Source organism: Haemaphysalis longicornis, unplaced genomic scaffold (genome assembly GCF_048455015.1).
Source record: "Haemaphysalis longicornis isolate Haplotype H1 unplaced genomic scaffold, Haemaphysalis longicornis Haplotype H1 scaffold_4, whole genome shotgun sequence".
Classification (NCBI taxonomy): domain Eukaryota; kingdom Metazoa; phylum Arthropoda; class Arachnida; order Ixodida; family Ixodidae; genus Haemaphysalis; species Haemaphysalis longicornis.
In genome coordinates, this window is record NW_027526361.1 from 211,857,619 (window position 1) to 211,873,693 (window position 16,075).

The window sequence follows — 16,075 nt, forward strand, 5'->3', positions numbered from 1 at the left end:
TCTTTGCTTGGCTTTCGCTTGACGTGATGCTTTGCTTGCTTCGAGTAGATGCGACGCATTTACTCGAGTTCCCCCCGTGGGAAGATGCGGGCGGCTTTTATCTCACTTGTCACTGTTGCGGGAGGAGCTCTTTAGCAAATCGTAATTTTTCGTGTCTGCAGATGAAAATACCAAAAAATTGCATGGTGCGCGCCTGCCAGTGCGGTCCTCCCGCTGACCTCCCGGCAGCTAACAAAACCAGGAAAAGGCGTACCACTCGTGTGCGCACGCATCGCGACGACCGCCCAGGGATCGAAGCGCATGTTAGTCAAACCAAGCAAACCCAGTTAGGGAGATTGGCCGAAGTTGCGGCGAAGTCCCGGAAGTAAAAAAACCACGAAAATGGCTAGGGCATGTGTGTGCGCGCCGCGCGGCCACCACCAAGCCTTCCAGGTGTACGTTTGTTAAACCAAGCATACCCACTTAAGGTGATTGGCGAAGCTTATCAAAAAAAAAAACTGCTGCGTCAACCGTATTGTGGCAAGACGTGCTCAGAACGAGAAAGACACGTGATATCATACGCCCCTCTAAGGTGATATCAGATGATTATCACTTATAAAAGCGGAATGAAGTAACACCTATAGCACCAATGATGGGGTATAGGTTGCTGCGGCAGCGAAAAAAGCAAATAGGCTTCAATAGTGAACTTAAACCGGCTTGATGTGCGTGAAGATTTACAGCTTCCATCATTTTTACGTAGTCCCATAGGTGTGCACAAGATTCAAATATCCTTTATTTTTTGTTTACTTGAGCCAGCAAAGTACTTTTTATGAGACCGTCAAAAATGGGCCTAATTTGATTTTTCCAACAAAACTCTCGAATATGTATTTAGATAACCACACGTTGATCGTTGCGGCCTGACGTTCTGCTCTGGATAGCGTTGTGTCCGAAATTAGGCTGTGTCCTTTGCTCGTAAAAAGCTGAGTGGTTTTGCTTATAGCAGTGTAGGGTGTCACAAGATATGCGAGATGGTTCATATGCTCTTGAGCTTGCATCAAAAAACATGTGCAGAGTCGATAACGCTTCCGCCTTTTAAACGGCGTGTCGGGGCCTTGGTAACGAAAACAAGTTGAGAATCTGCAGAATTCCACTCTATGCAAGCTGTTGGATATCTAACAGGTATAAAATTATTCCAGGTTAATGACTATCTCCAAACAATCTATTAATGCAGCTGGGCTAGTACCATATAAGCTGTTAATAATACCAGGGGATCTTAATTTGTGGTAATGGTCTGTAAAAGCTGGTGCTTGGTTATCTTTTTCACATTATCTATGAAAGCCAGTCCGCAATAGCCCCGCTAACTTTATCCTTTACGAAATCTCACTTCATTCCCAGCACTTTTGTTGTACATTCTGGTCTCAGTCACGGGTCTAGGTCGTCCCCTTATTGCCAAAGGCACTTAGTAAAGATCAATCGTCGGATGTTCACTTTAAATCACTCCGGGTGCAGCAAATATATTTCGCTTCACTGTACATCCTTAATGCTCTTGACATCTCTCCCGCACATAGCAACACATTTTCTGCGTAAATTGCCTGCTTATTTTATCTAATGTTCTTGGGAATTTTCCTCTTACTGCATCTAGATGATATAGAACCTCTCATGGATGGCTATTTCAAGGAATTGTTTTTCTACGTCTGTGTACGTCACTCGCTTGTGTTGTCTAAAATTCGTCAATAGGGACGCGATGTCAGGCTAATGTTTGGTCATGTTTATAGGCCATCATTAAACGGCCGACCTGCCAGACGAATCGCGGATGTATCAAAGAAGATTCGAACCTACGTTGTTGCTCAGTGGTCTTTAATCACAGCCAGACTAGGCATGTAGTAAGCACAGTTTTTCATAGTCTTCTAATCCTCCGTGTTCACTTTGTCAGCTATACCAGATTATATATACTATGATATTGCCTCCCGCTATACTTGAATATTGTTGGGGTCCTTAATTCGTTTTTTTTCATTACCTTTAAAAGCCTTTTTCGGGCAGCCCAATTGTTTTCGACTTGTGTCATTCCAATGAAGGCTGACTTCGTTGAAGTCAGGCATTGGCGTGTATTCGATGAACTTATGTACTTCATCGTTGTCGTGTGAGCTTCGTTTTTGACAATTTCTATTGATCCTAGCTCCCAAAGCCTTATGACTTCATCATTTGTATCGTTTTTCTTCGCGGGGACTTTCAGTACTATCACTGTGGAATAATTTATTGGTTTAGCTCTTGAGTGTGATGAAACATGCGATGTTCACCCTAAAATTGTTGCCGCGACAATAGCTCGTCCTGCAGCAGTTTTGTTTGTCCCGTAACAGTCTCCCGAAACTAATCAGCTCCGATGAGAACTGTTAATGTTGGTCTTTACTGATAAGAGTTCGTCAGGGCATCTGCTAATGTCAGTCCTAGAGCTTTCACTTCCTGCACTACAACCTTGAGTGGTGATGGCTATATGACTTTACAGATGATGTGTATTTCCAGTGCTTAGATTCTCCTTCTGAATGCCTTTTAATGTCACCTCCACAAACTCCAGTCACATATCGTTCTCGCGGCCACCGAACGACCCAACGGTGAGCCTATCCATCGTTTTCCACTCGCGGCCTCATTTTTGCGGGAAGCTTTGAAGGATGAAGAACGTTGGCACCCGTGCCCAGGAGTTTAGTATGACAGCACAAAGAAGGGTTACTTCTTCCTTTTTAGATATTGCCACGTATGTTGGCTGGGCATTTTTGCGCCGTGTAGGTTTGTGTGGTGCATCGAAAGCATCGGGATTCACTTTTTTCGTTCACTGTAAGGGTTCGTCGGCAGTGTTCTGCATAATTTCCTGGCTTTTCGTAGAATACCCACATTTTGAACGCGACGCTCTGTAAACTTGCAATCCCCGACGTAGGTTTCACATTGGTCCTTGGTACGCGATTGACTTCCGCTTGGTTACTGCTTCGTTCGTCTGATTCTTTATCTGCGGTGCTGGTGGGAGTTGGCAGAACGTTAAACAGTATCGGGAGTGTGTGAACGCTGGCGTCCGATGCTTGTAGCGATGGTTCGGTCCCGTTGATTGTTGATGAAATGTTTCCTTCATCTTGAAGTGCATCATCATATCGAAAGGTACAGCTTTCTTCATCAACATCAGTACCCTTGGCGCGTAGCTTTCCAGTTTTTTGCTGGATAGCTTAGACTGGACTTTTCGACTCGCACTGAGTCGTTCCATCATTTGTTGAGCTTGACAGTGTTCTAAAGCCGCAGGGCTCCGATTATCTATTTCTTGCTCATGACAGCTTCTAGGGTTGTACGGTTCTTCATATAAACCTTTTCTAGTTTCTCCTCTTTTCCGAATGCTTCCCGCAGCGGTCCTACGACGCTGTCATAGGTCTCCTAAAAACTAAAGCCTTCAACCAGTGGCGCCGCTCAAGCAGTTAAAGATGCTGGAATTTATTAAAATTTTAGCGTTTTCGACATGCTCTCTCTGTTGTGTATTGCTGTCTCAAATTGACTCCAAAATTGGGACCATAGCCTCCTTGTAACGCGAAACGTGATCATTTCGAGCCTTGGTAGCTTCATTGTCAATTGGTTCTGGGCAGTTAGTACCGCGCATTTAAATAATGGTAATATTTTCGTGAGCATGATGGGCTGTGCGAGAACGTGACTAATATTCGCAATGTTTCAAGTAAATCTTCTATATGGTCTCTGCTTTACTTCTGCACGGCACTGATCATTCCCGCGGCGTTGGTCCAATTAGCGCTAAATTAGCGACTGTTCACTCAGAGGGGGTGCGAAGCGTCGATGACGCATTCTTAACGGCATCCTGGCCACAACATCAATGAAACGAAGGAATAGCAGGCCATGATGATGTTAGGAGGAACAAATTTTATTCAAAAAGGCATGATGACGATAAATAAAAAATGAGCGTATAGGGGTGGCTTTTTTTTTCCTTCTGTGCTTCTTCATCCTCGCTTCTTCTCCCTATTTTTTTTTCAAGTGAAATTACAAAGAGTAGTAGTGTGGGCTTGTTGGTACATACTTGACAGAGAATAACAGCGCTTAAACTGGACGCAGGAAAGGTTGACAAGACATGGCGCTCACTAGCAACAACAAGGTTTATTTCGTCGTAACGGAATATATACCCTCGAAGAAGGATTCGTCAGTAATGCCTCACATTTCTCGCGTGTAATTACTGTGCATCACGATTTGCTCCACGAAGAGTTCTTAGCGTGGTGTTGTTTACACGCTTGCACAAGCAGCGCTCCCTCACAATAGAAGAATGTGGCAACCCTTGTGTAGTAGTTGGCCCAACCCCCGTATGATTGACCTACGCAATTATAGGCCCTGAATCCCCAGGGTCTGCAGACCACCTCACGATGGGAGCGGTAGGACCAGTATTACAGCAGGTGGTGCTAGAAATCTCGTAGTCCGGACAGGCCACCTCTGGAACTTCAACTTGGCAACGTTCAACGCACTAACTCTCTCTAGCGAATGAAGATTAGCTGTACAATTGGAGCAGCTATCGGACATTAAATAGGATGGTATTGTGCTAAGGGAGGTTAAGAAAAACAGGAGGCTTCATGAAACTGACTAGACGATAGTGCATTGCTATCGGGTACCTCTCTAAAATAAACACCACAAGAAGGGATGTTTGATGTACAGGGAGATAACAAAAAATCTTGAGTAACTTTTCAGCATTAGGAAAGGTTCGGAGTCGTTGTGATAAAGATTAACAAGCGATAGCGGTTGAAGATAATACAAGCTAATGCACGATGAGCTAACTTCAAGGATGAGGCCGTAGATAGTTCTACTAATACATCTAGTGAGCAACAAATAATAAAACAGCGATGTTCACTATTTTTATCGCAGATTATAACGCAAACAATTCTGCAATTAAAGAAATAAAACAACTGTAGGGAATTTTGGTGTCGGTACTTGCACCATTCGAGGCGGTACACTGGTTTGACTTGCAGAGAAAAACAACATGAATGTAATCAAAAAACTTTTTTAAAAACCCAAGAGTACGAAATAGACGTAGAAAAGTGTTGAATGGATGACAAATAACCAAATCGACATATTTTGAGTGACAAAAAAGGTATTTTGCAAGACGTGGTTGTAAGCAAAATCGGGTGCTATATTCACCGCTTGGGTATGCGCAAATTAAGGCTAAATCTCAAAACGGAGACAAAGAAACAAAAAAAAAATTACGTAACCCAGCGTCAAGTCACACCAGATGCAGTAGTTTACAATAGCTGTCCAGAAGAAATTAACGTGTTTAGAAGTCGAGGACAGTGTTGACACCTTTAATGACAACCTAACAATAGTAATTACTGAGAATGAAGCGGCTATTAGACAAGCAGATGGTACAAAAGAGATAAAAATAAAAAAAATGAAACCAAGCAGCTTCTTTCAAATCATCACAACACAAAATTGCCTAGCACGGTTCGTAAAGCTGAGCTTGCTGAGCAGTAAAAGTTGATTACAAGAAGGGCAACAAATGATATTTATTTGTACAACATGGCGGTCACTGAGAAATTGTTGGAAACTGGAGGAATCTTGCAGGCACCCGGAAGCAAGCTGGGTATATATAGAATGTACGCACTTAGACTCGAGCAGGGTAACATATTATCCCTTATTAACGAGATAATAAAAATACCGGCACTATTCTACACAAGGCGATACGCCGGCAACGTTGGACCAGTGGAAACTACTAATCCAACCAGCGTGGCTTCCCATTTTCCGCTAGTAACTATTGAGAAAGTGGATAAGGTTGATAAAAGTAGCAAGGCTCCAGGCGATGACGGCATAGACGTTTTAAACAAGGGTGGATATGTTTTATTATAACGGCTTGCTTAAAAAATCTCACAATGTTTAGGGACAATATTGTGCCAAAGCCTGAAAAAGCTCCACCATAAACTATTTTTCAAACAAGCCATATAAAAAGATCCTAATAAATACACTCATAACACGTGTGACTTGTATACAAGCGGTTTACGAACGCAATACTAAACCGCCCGAACCACCACCCAGATTGCCAACGAACGAGAAAACAGCCTTGGTTTAGAAAAGAATACTCTATAATAAATCCGATCCATGTCATGAACCCAGTAATTGAAGCATTCGCAGAGTATAATAAACTTTTTTCCATAAACATTAGAGCCTTTTAGGACCTTGCACACACGAACTTGCACACACGAACTTGCACGAACTTGCAAACACGACCTTGCACACATGTGGTGAGGTAGCGTTCAATAAATTTTCGGCAAAAATAAGCGCACTCATTGCAGAATGCACAACCAAAAGCACCGTCACCCATTGGTTTTGTACGCCTAGAAAACCATGGATTACTCCTGGTCTCTTGCATTCCATATCTAAAAAAGAAAACATGCGGAAAAAATTAAAGTCTCAGCCTTCAAACAGCTCTCTCAAAACACGCTTAAAAAGATATTCAAATCTACTTTCCATGCTGCTTAAGAGGGCCAAGCGCGAGTATTATGAAAAGCAAATAGAAAAGAACGGTACTGATACCAGGAAGAACTGGCAGTTAATAAAAAAATTCTTGAACAGCAGCGAGACCACGTGTTTATCAAAAATAACGCTTGATGGACGTTTCCTTACTGAGCGACTCGATATCGCTAATGCTTTGAGTGATACTTTTGCATCAAATTCCGCCGATTCACTAGTTGACCTTCCTTTTCCAATTCTATCTCGTTCTACTCAGTCGTTTTATTTACGTCCGACATCTGCAGACGAAGTCTTTCAAATCATGTCATTTCTTAAAACCAAATGCCAGGCTTAGATTCCATTCACCCGACTAGGATAAAGCTCGTGGCTCGTGAACTGTCTTCTATTTTAGCTGAAATAATTAACAAGTTGTTTAAAGCAGGTGCATTCCCTGATGCTTTAAAAGTAGGAAAAATAACGCCTGTTTTCAAAAAAGGTGATCGTTTGTCAACTAATAATTACCGTCCGATTTGTGCACTCCCTTTCTTTAGCAAAGTAATCGAAAAGCTTTTTTACTTGCGTTTGATGTCCTATCTGCTTAAATTTAACCTACTCTCTTCCCACCAATTTGGTTTTCGACCTGGCTACTCGACAGAGCTCGCCTTGCTCAGCTTTACTGACCGAATTAAACAACCCATAGACGATGGGTTACTTACTGGAGCAGTTTTTATTGGCCTCACTAAGGCTTTCGACACAATTAACCATCGAATCCTTCTACGTAAACTTGAGTCTTTCAGAATTGTGGGTCCCCCTTTGCAGTTCATTTCCGATTATTTAACAAATCGATCACAGGTAGTTTATGTCAATAACATTGAGCCATCTGCTAAACCAATTACCATGGGCGTCCCTCAAGGTTCAATGTTAGGCCCTCTTCTATTCCTACTTTTTATTAACGACTTACCTAGTTCCCTTAACCATACTAACTGTCTTCTATACGCCGATGACACTACTATTTTCACATCCAAGAAAACAAGTGCTGAACTAGAAAGAAGCTTAAACTCCGATATCTCTAATATTTATCAATGGTGTGTTAACAATCATCTTTATATAAATCCGTCAAAAACTACATTTGTAGTGTTTTCATCCGCACAGAACACATTTCCTACACCAGTTTCCGTATCTCTTCTGTATCGGATCACGTGAAGTTCTTAGGCGTAGTACTAGACAAACATTTGAAATATAACTATCATGTACTCTCAATATTAAAAAAAGCTTCTTTTGGGATTCATGTTCTCAATAAAGCCCGCCCTTATTTTCAGCCATGCATTATTTTATCATTATACTACGCCTATATTCATAGCCATTTTTCCTATTGCATTTCATCCTGGGGTAATACATATGCCAGTCACCCAGAGCCCCTCCAACATCTTCAGAAGCGGGCACTACGTCTGATCGCCTTCGCTCCATTTCAATCGCCTTCTACGCCACTCTTTATTCATTTTTCTGTGCTCCCAATTAATCATTTATTCACTCTAAATTTAGCTATATTGATGTACCGCCTTATTTATCATCGTCTATGTATTTCAGGGCTATCCACGCAACATCTTGTCAATACTAATAACACCAGGTTTTCAGCCTATCACAACTTTCTTCTCCCTAAAGTGCGTACCAATTATGGAAAACTAACTCTTAAATTTACAGGTGTATCCGTCTGGAACAATATACCACTTGAAATAAACTTATGTCCCACATTCTATTCGTTTCGCAAACTCTTTAAAGAGTACCTGATCACAAAACGTGTTGTTTGCTAAATTCTACTATCATGCCATGCTTCTCATTTATACCATGTTAGTATCTTTTTTACTTACCATACCACGTGCTCTTACACGGACATTTTCTTGCCTTGTTGTTATGAAATGTTACCCATTCTTTGTTTAATCCGTACAAAGTGTTTTCACTGCTTGCTGCGTTTTTATTGCACTAGACTTATTCTCTAACGGAGGTCCCCCCGACAGTTTTCTAACTTCGGGACCTCATCTGTACTGTAACATTTTATTTATGTAAATGTATACATTCCTGAAATAAAGTTTGATTGATTGAAAAAAAAAACTTGTGGGTCATAAAATCTATTTACTCAGTGGCAGCGGTTTCGGGCTTGGCTTCACAGACCTGTGCAATCGCTGTGAACGTTTCCACGATCATATTGGTTTCGCCAGTTCAATCATGTGGCCACCATTGTGGAGAATTCGCACACTAAAAATAGCGCCCCAGGCGGTGCTATCTGGCTAGTTACCTTCAGGATGCAGGATATTTTTACTTTGTATTCTCGTATTTCCCGGATAAGAAGCGTATGACATCAAATTTAGGAACTGAAAAAAAAAAACATGGTAAGCTGAGAAAAACAGCCGTTACGTTCGGTGTGTACCGTTATCACGGTTGAGAAATGCAGGCCCACCTATTCTGGGCGTGGCTTTTGTCACCATGAAAATTTTGCTGGTCCCCGCACGGGGCACCTTGAGAAATCTTGGTGACGGTACTGGCGATACCGCGGACCCCGAGCCGCCAAACATAAGCTGGATCCAACCGTGGCGATGTGTTTATAGGTGGAGGGTTAGAAACCACGAACGGTGGCCGTCGGAGCCCAGGTCAAGCTCCGGTGGATAGGCTCCCTGTCTGTTTACCAGGCAGGGAGCTCCGGGACCTCTTTGGCTACCAGGGTAAGGTCAAAGAAGAAAGTACCCCCGTCTCCCTGCTTTTCAATGTATCATATGGCATTTTCGAAACCCCCCCCCCCAGACGGGATCGGCCCCCGAAAAGGGGCCGCACCGAAGCTTCCTTTCCACCCCTACCAACTATCAACGTTCCAAAACATGACAACTATCCCCGTTTTTTGGTCCTCCAATCAATAGAAAAATCCAAACCCGTCTCCTCCCAATCTATATTCCTCGTCTCCAAGTTCCTTGAAGGAATGATTGGCAAATCTTTCGAGGCGAAAAACTACGAACAGGCGAAGGGTTGTTTGAAGTCAAGACGCAGCAGCAAGCCACAAATCTCCTGACCCAAACCCGCATGGCAGATCTGGACATCACTGTCACACCCCACCCCAGCCTCAACAGCTCGCAGGGGTGATATCTCAGCCAGATCTGCTAAGTGAAACAGAGGCCGACCTTCTGGAAGGCCTGAAGGATCAGGGCGTAACAGCTGTCAGGAGAATCACCATCCGTCGCGACAATGTAGAAATACCAACAAAGCATGTTTTCTTAACATTCAGCAGTTCAAAACTTCCTGAGCACATCAATGCTGGTTTCATTAGGTGTGGTGTACGTCCGTACATACCTAACCCGCGCCGCTGCTACAAGTGTCAGCGGTTCGGGCACGCTACGACTTCTTGGCGCGGCAAACAGACCTGCGCAAAATGCGCCGCACACGACCACCCCACTGAAAAGTGTGACTCCACCACCTTCACCTGCGCAAACTGTCAGGGGCCGCACGCGGCATGGTCCCGCAGCTGTGAGAAGTTTCACCAGGAGAAGAAGATAATCCACGTAAAAGTAACCGAGAACATCTCCTTCCCCGAGGCGCGAAAGAGGTTCGCCTCTTTCCCCCTGGGGAGGTACGCCGACGCAGCTCGCCGGGGGCGGAGCGGCGTCTTGTTTCGGCGGGCACCCAGTACCGCGAGTCGGACTTGGTCCCGCCCCCGCCCCCCTCTGGGTTGCCTCAGGCAGCCCAACCCACCTCCGCACCGCTCGCTGAGCCAGCAGCGGCTGTGGTGGCAACCACGTCTCGTGGGGATGCTGTGCACCCACTGTTTCCTCCTCTTCACCGGCCCGAAGCGCCTGCGAGGGCCCGGAGGAAATGGAGCTGGAGGAAACCGCAGTAGTTCCCACCTCCGCCGCACCGCCTGTGCCACCCGGGGCGCTCCTGACGCCCTCGGCGGTCGCGGCCAAAAAGGGCACCGCAAAGGGTGCCCAGTCCAATTCTAGGGGGCCCAGTCCGCTGGGCACCCCCTTGCCCTCAGATGACGACCTAGACGTCGAGCCGTTCAGGCATGCACCACAGCGGAAGGAACGGGCTGCGGCGTCCAGGTCAGTAGACAAAATGAAAAAGCCCCTTCCAAGAGTACAAGCCCCGAAAGCCGACACGTAAACACACACATACTCCAGTAGATCTAAACTTCAATAATGGGAAGAGAAAATATCATGCAATGGAACTGCAGAGGCCTTCTTAAAAATCTTGATGATGTTAATGAGCTACTGCATTCCAATCAGCTAAGTGTCATGTGTGTACAAGAAACACACTTAAATTCCAGACATACAAACTTTTTGAATAGTTACCAGGTATTTAGGAAGGACAGGGTTGGTGGTGGTACATCTTCCGGGGGTGTGGCCATCATTGCCCGAAAGTCCTTGGCTTGTCATTCTATCCTGTTACAGACCGTCCTTGAGGCTGTTGCCATTCGTACCATAATTTTCAATAGGCTAATAACTCTATGCTCAGTTTACATCCCTCCTGATTTCCAGCTCTTGAGCTGGGATTTCGAGGGCCTTATGGATCAGCTACCCGCACCTTTCATTCTTTTAGGCGACCTCAACGCACATAACTCCCTTTGGGGCTCTGCTCGCACAGATGCCCGAGGTCGCCTTATCGAAAAATATCTAACATCTTCGGGAGCATGTCTATTCAATACAAACAAGCCTACATACCTTAATATAGGACACAACAGTTATTCACACCTTGATTTGGCGATTGGCTCTGCAGCACTCTTTCCATCTCTAGAATGGGACGTTGGCACTAACCCATATGGCAGTGACCACTTCCCAACCACATTAGCATACTTAGGTAAAGGCCCGAGCAGTCCATCTTCCCATAACAGGTTTAATGAAGATAGAACGAACTGGAGTACATTTACAGAAACATATAAACTTTATCACACATTCATTGAACACCTACACGTTGAAGAAGCTACCCAACTCCTCACGGCGCACATCCTCGACGCCGCTGAGAAGTCCATTCCCCACGCCTCTGGTGCTCCGCGCAATCAGAGGATGCCGTGGTGGAATGAGGACTGTAGGCGGGCGCGAGAGGCCCAGAACAAGGCGTGGGGTATCCTTCGACGGTACCCCACGTCGGGCAACCTTATTTTGTTCAAACGGGCCAAGGCGTTAGGAAAACGTGTGTGCCATGAGGCAAAACGAGAGAGTTGGCGCACCTTCCTTACATCTATAACCTCGTACAGACACACACAAAGTCTGGACACGAATACGAAAACTAAAAGGACAACAGACACACAGCCTGCCCCTGGTTAGTACAACAGGGGACACACTGGAAGACCAGGCTAACACACTTGCACAACACTTTCAACACGTTTCCAGCTCTGCACACTACACAAACACTTTCCTGAGACATAAAACCACTTGTGAAAAGAAGTCCTTACATGATAATAACAGGTCAAAATCTGGTTACAACTCTGAATTTACTCTCTATGAGCAGAAGGCTGCCCTGAGCACATGTAAACCTTCTGCTCCAGGCGCAGATCAGATTACATACACAATGATACAACACCTACACCCAGATACTCTTGAAACACTCCTACACTTATACAACAACATATGGCTTTCGGGGCACATTCCGAAATCTTGGAGGGAGGCTATTGTAGTGGCGTTCTTGAAGGAGGGTAAGGACCCGTCTTCTCCCGCCAGTTACCGACCCATCGCCCTCACAAGCTGCCTGTACAAGCTTCTCGAGAAGATGATTAACAGGAGACTCGTGTACTTCTTAGAATATAATGGTCTTCTCGAGAGCTGCCAGGCCGGCTTCAGGGTGGGGCGATCCACAAACGACCAACTTGTCGCCCTTGAGTCGTATATAAAGGATGCCTTTGTCCACAAACAGTTTTGTGCTACGGTCTTTTTTGATCTTGAGAAAGCCTACGACACTGCTTGGCGATACGGGATACTTAGAGACCTGAAATCATTCGGTGTTTCGGGCAATATGTTTCACACTCTTTATAGCTACCTGGCAGAACGAACCTTTCGTGTAAGAGTTGGTACTGCCCTTTGAAATGTTTTTGTGCAGGAACATAGTGTGCCTCAAGGTGGCGTTTTGAGTTGTACTTTGTTCATAGTCAAGATGAACTTACTTCGAAAGGCGTTGCCACGAACCATTTCCTGTACCATGTATGTTGATGATGTGCAAATATCTTTTAAATCATGCAATATGTCAATCTGCGAACGCCAAGTCCAGCTTGGTGTCAACAAACTAGCATGCTGGGCAGATCAGAACGGTTTTAAGCTGAACCCAGTCAAGAGCAGTTGTGTTGTGTTTTCTAAAAGGCGTGGGGTCACGCCAGATCCAGACATCAAACTGGATGGTGTCTCGATTCCGGTCAAAAAAGAACACAAGTTCCTCGGTATAATTCTTGATGAAAAACTTTCCTTTATCCCTCATATGAAAGAACTAAAACAAAAATGTCTTAAAACAATGAATATCCTGAAGGTTCTCTCCCACCAATCCTATGGTTCCGATAAAGAACTCATGCTGCGCTTGTATACTGCTTTGGTTGGGTCTCGTTTGGACTATGGCAGTGTGGTGTATGGGTCGGCGAGTAAAACAGCGTTACGAATGCTTGACGCAGTGCTACACTTGGGGCTTCGTCTCGCCTCGGGTGCTTTTCACACTAGCCCTGTCGAGAGTCTATATGTTGAATGTAATAAGTGGAGCCTTGAGAACCAGCGAACGTACATGGACTTACTTTATGCATTTAAAATTTCATCACTCAATAATCATCCTTTTTATCCTGTCTTTAACGACACATCCACATCTGTGCTTTTTGTAAATCGCCCATCCGTTCCTCTGCCCTTTTCATTTAGAGCGAGAGAGAGAGCCTCGGTTCTGAGTGCTTCGTTTTTAGACGTGTACAGGTCATCCTCTTTAAACATTTTACCGCCTTGGCAAGCTCGCCCTGTGTCGTGCGACCTTTCTTTTATGAGACTTGACAAAAATCGTGTACCACGAGCTGCAATACTGCAGCACTTTCTGTCTTTGCAGTTTAAATACACATGTGCAGAATTTTATAGTGACGCTTCCAAAACCTCCACTATGGTGTCGTGTACTGGTCATGGTCCAAATTTCAATGCAGTCAGAACCATTAGCGTGCACACAACAATATTTTCAGCAGAAGCGTATGGAATTTTACTGATTGTACGACACATTCTTGATAATCAAATTCCCAATTTCATCATCTATACAGATTCTTTGAGTGTTGTCCGCGCACTGTCATCGCATAAGCCACCCAAAAACCACATAGTTAATCTTGTATTCAACACTATCATGTCCGTGTATGCACAAAAGCACGAGCTTGTCCTCTGCTGGGTCCCAGGACACGCAGGGATCGCTGGGAATGAGTTGGCAGACGAGAGGGCCGCTGCAGATGCACTCAGGAGCACTGTAGACATTACAACAATACCCTACACAGACCTCAAGCCTCACATAAGACAACACCTGCGCAGAACATGGCAAACACACTGGGACGAACAGACAGACAACAAACTACATGTAATAAAGCCACACTTGGGACGGTACACATCTGACTCACACAACAGACACATGGAAGTCGCCTTGGGTAGGCTGCGGATAGGGCACACCCATGCGACGCACTCGTATCTGCTGACGGGATCTTCTAGACCCCAGTGCAGCAGGTGCGGAGAGGCCCTATCCGTGGTACACATACTAATCACATGCAAGGCACTTCACACAACACGGCACAAACACTTCAGAGAACTCTACAGACAACATATTCCCCTACATCCATCGTTTTTCCTAGGTGACGAAGCCATTGTTTCCGTGAAACGTGTGTTTGAGTATTTGTCGGACGTGAAGTTTTTAAACCTCATTTCCTATCACGCATCATGAAATCAGGCCATAAACACCACCCATGCTCATTGTCGTTTTGTGATGTTACTTTTGTTTTTGCTGATTTTACTCAGTGTTTAAGGTATCACCTCTCATATACGACTATTGTTTTGGCGCTCTCTGCCCCAGTTGGCCTTGCGCCATAAACATCAGACCATCATCATCAATTTTGCTGGTCGGTAGTAGGCGGCATGATTCTCCACATGAGATCTAAGGATAAATTTTTATTGCTTTCTTCTTTTCTGGGGCATTCGCAGTTTTCTTCTCGCGGATTACTGATGCTTTTCGGCACTTCAAGCTTGAAGTATTCCCGTAATTATTTGTCATAATAACACCATTCATAAAAATTTTTCTTCACAATAAATGGGATTTTTCTTTGGAATAAAGAAGTTATAAGTGGTTATAATAACAACCTTACACTGATACAAATTATGGTGAAATGCAGCTTTTCTGGCAGTGATGCCGTTTTTTGGATATCCTTCCTACCAGCAGATCATACGAATAACTCACAGAACACACGTTTGTGGGTTGTGTAAAATATTCTGAGCCTTAATTTTCTTTTGTCAAAGCATCATTACGATCCGGTAAATACTCCAAATTTATTCACATAGGGAACATTTTCTACACACTTTTTGGGCAATTTGAACGGTATAGACAATGAAAAAGCGTTTTATTTATATTACATATACCTTGCGAAGTAAGTTGTAAGAACCAAGAAATAGAGAAGACCTATGCAAGATTCCTAGACGATACGTATAAGGAATATAGGGGCAGGTTTGAACCTTCACAAACAAAGTCAGAAATTCCTGATTCAAAAAAAGTGCAGCAAGAAGATACGATCCCACCGTAATTGTTCACAGCATGTCAAGAAAGTGTATTCAATAAGCTTGAGTAAGAAAACTCAGGCCTAAAAATAAACGGTGATTACTGGAGTCATTTCAGGTTTGCAGACACCATAGTCTTGCTTAGTGAATGAGCAGAAATCAAAATTGATTTACGGTGTTTTATCGGGGCGCTTCAATTTGGCAATAAAAATATATATTGTGAGCGTGTGTAAGCGCAGTCAACATTACTGGACAATTATTGCGCTGTGGGACACTTACGTGCTGTGGCCAATCGCCGCCATTCGGTAGGATCAATCCCTCATCTGTGCATACCCATTATCATCATCATCTGTAAATAATCATCGTCACTAGTGGCTGATTCCGTTGAGTCACCGACGGTCTCATTAAACCTAGTCCGCTGGTACTGGTGCCGACTTGTGCCGGGTCTTCCGTCTCCTTACAAGTGGTGGAGGGTGCTTTTTTCGACCCTGACCTCTCCCTGACCTAGCTGCACCCCTGGAGCTCCGTTCAGGTCGCCTTGTTCAACCACCATCCAGTCCAATGGACCGAGAAGGCGCACCGAATGCTACCGCTCCTACCACGCCGGCATGGATGGTGACTTGCCGCCAGCGCGACCCTCCCGGCTTCGCAGGTCTTCGTGGCAAAGACGTCGAGGAGTGGCTTGACGAATTCAACCGAGTCAGCCAATTTAACAGGTGGGACGAGAAGTTCAAGCTCGATAACGTAGGTCTCTCCCTGCATGAAGTTGCAAAGACCTGGTACCGCAACAACGAACATACCATACCTGATTGGGCCTCCTTCACTGAGAAGATCCGCCAGATATTTGGCACACCGTCTGCGCGTTCAGATGAGGCAAAAAGAAAACTAGATGCCCGCTG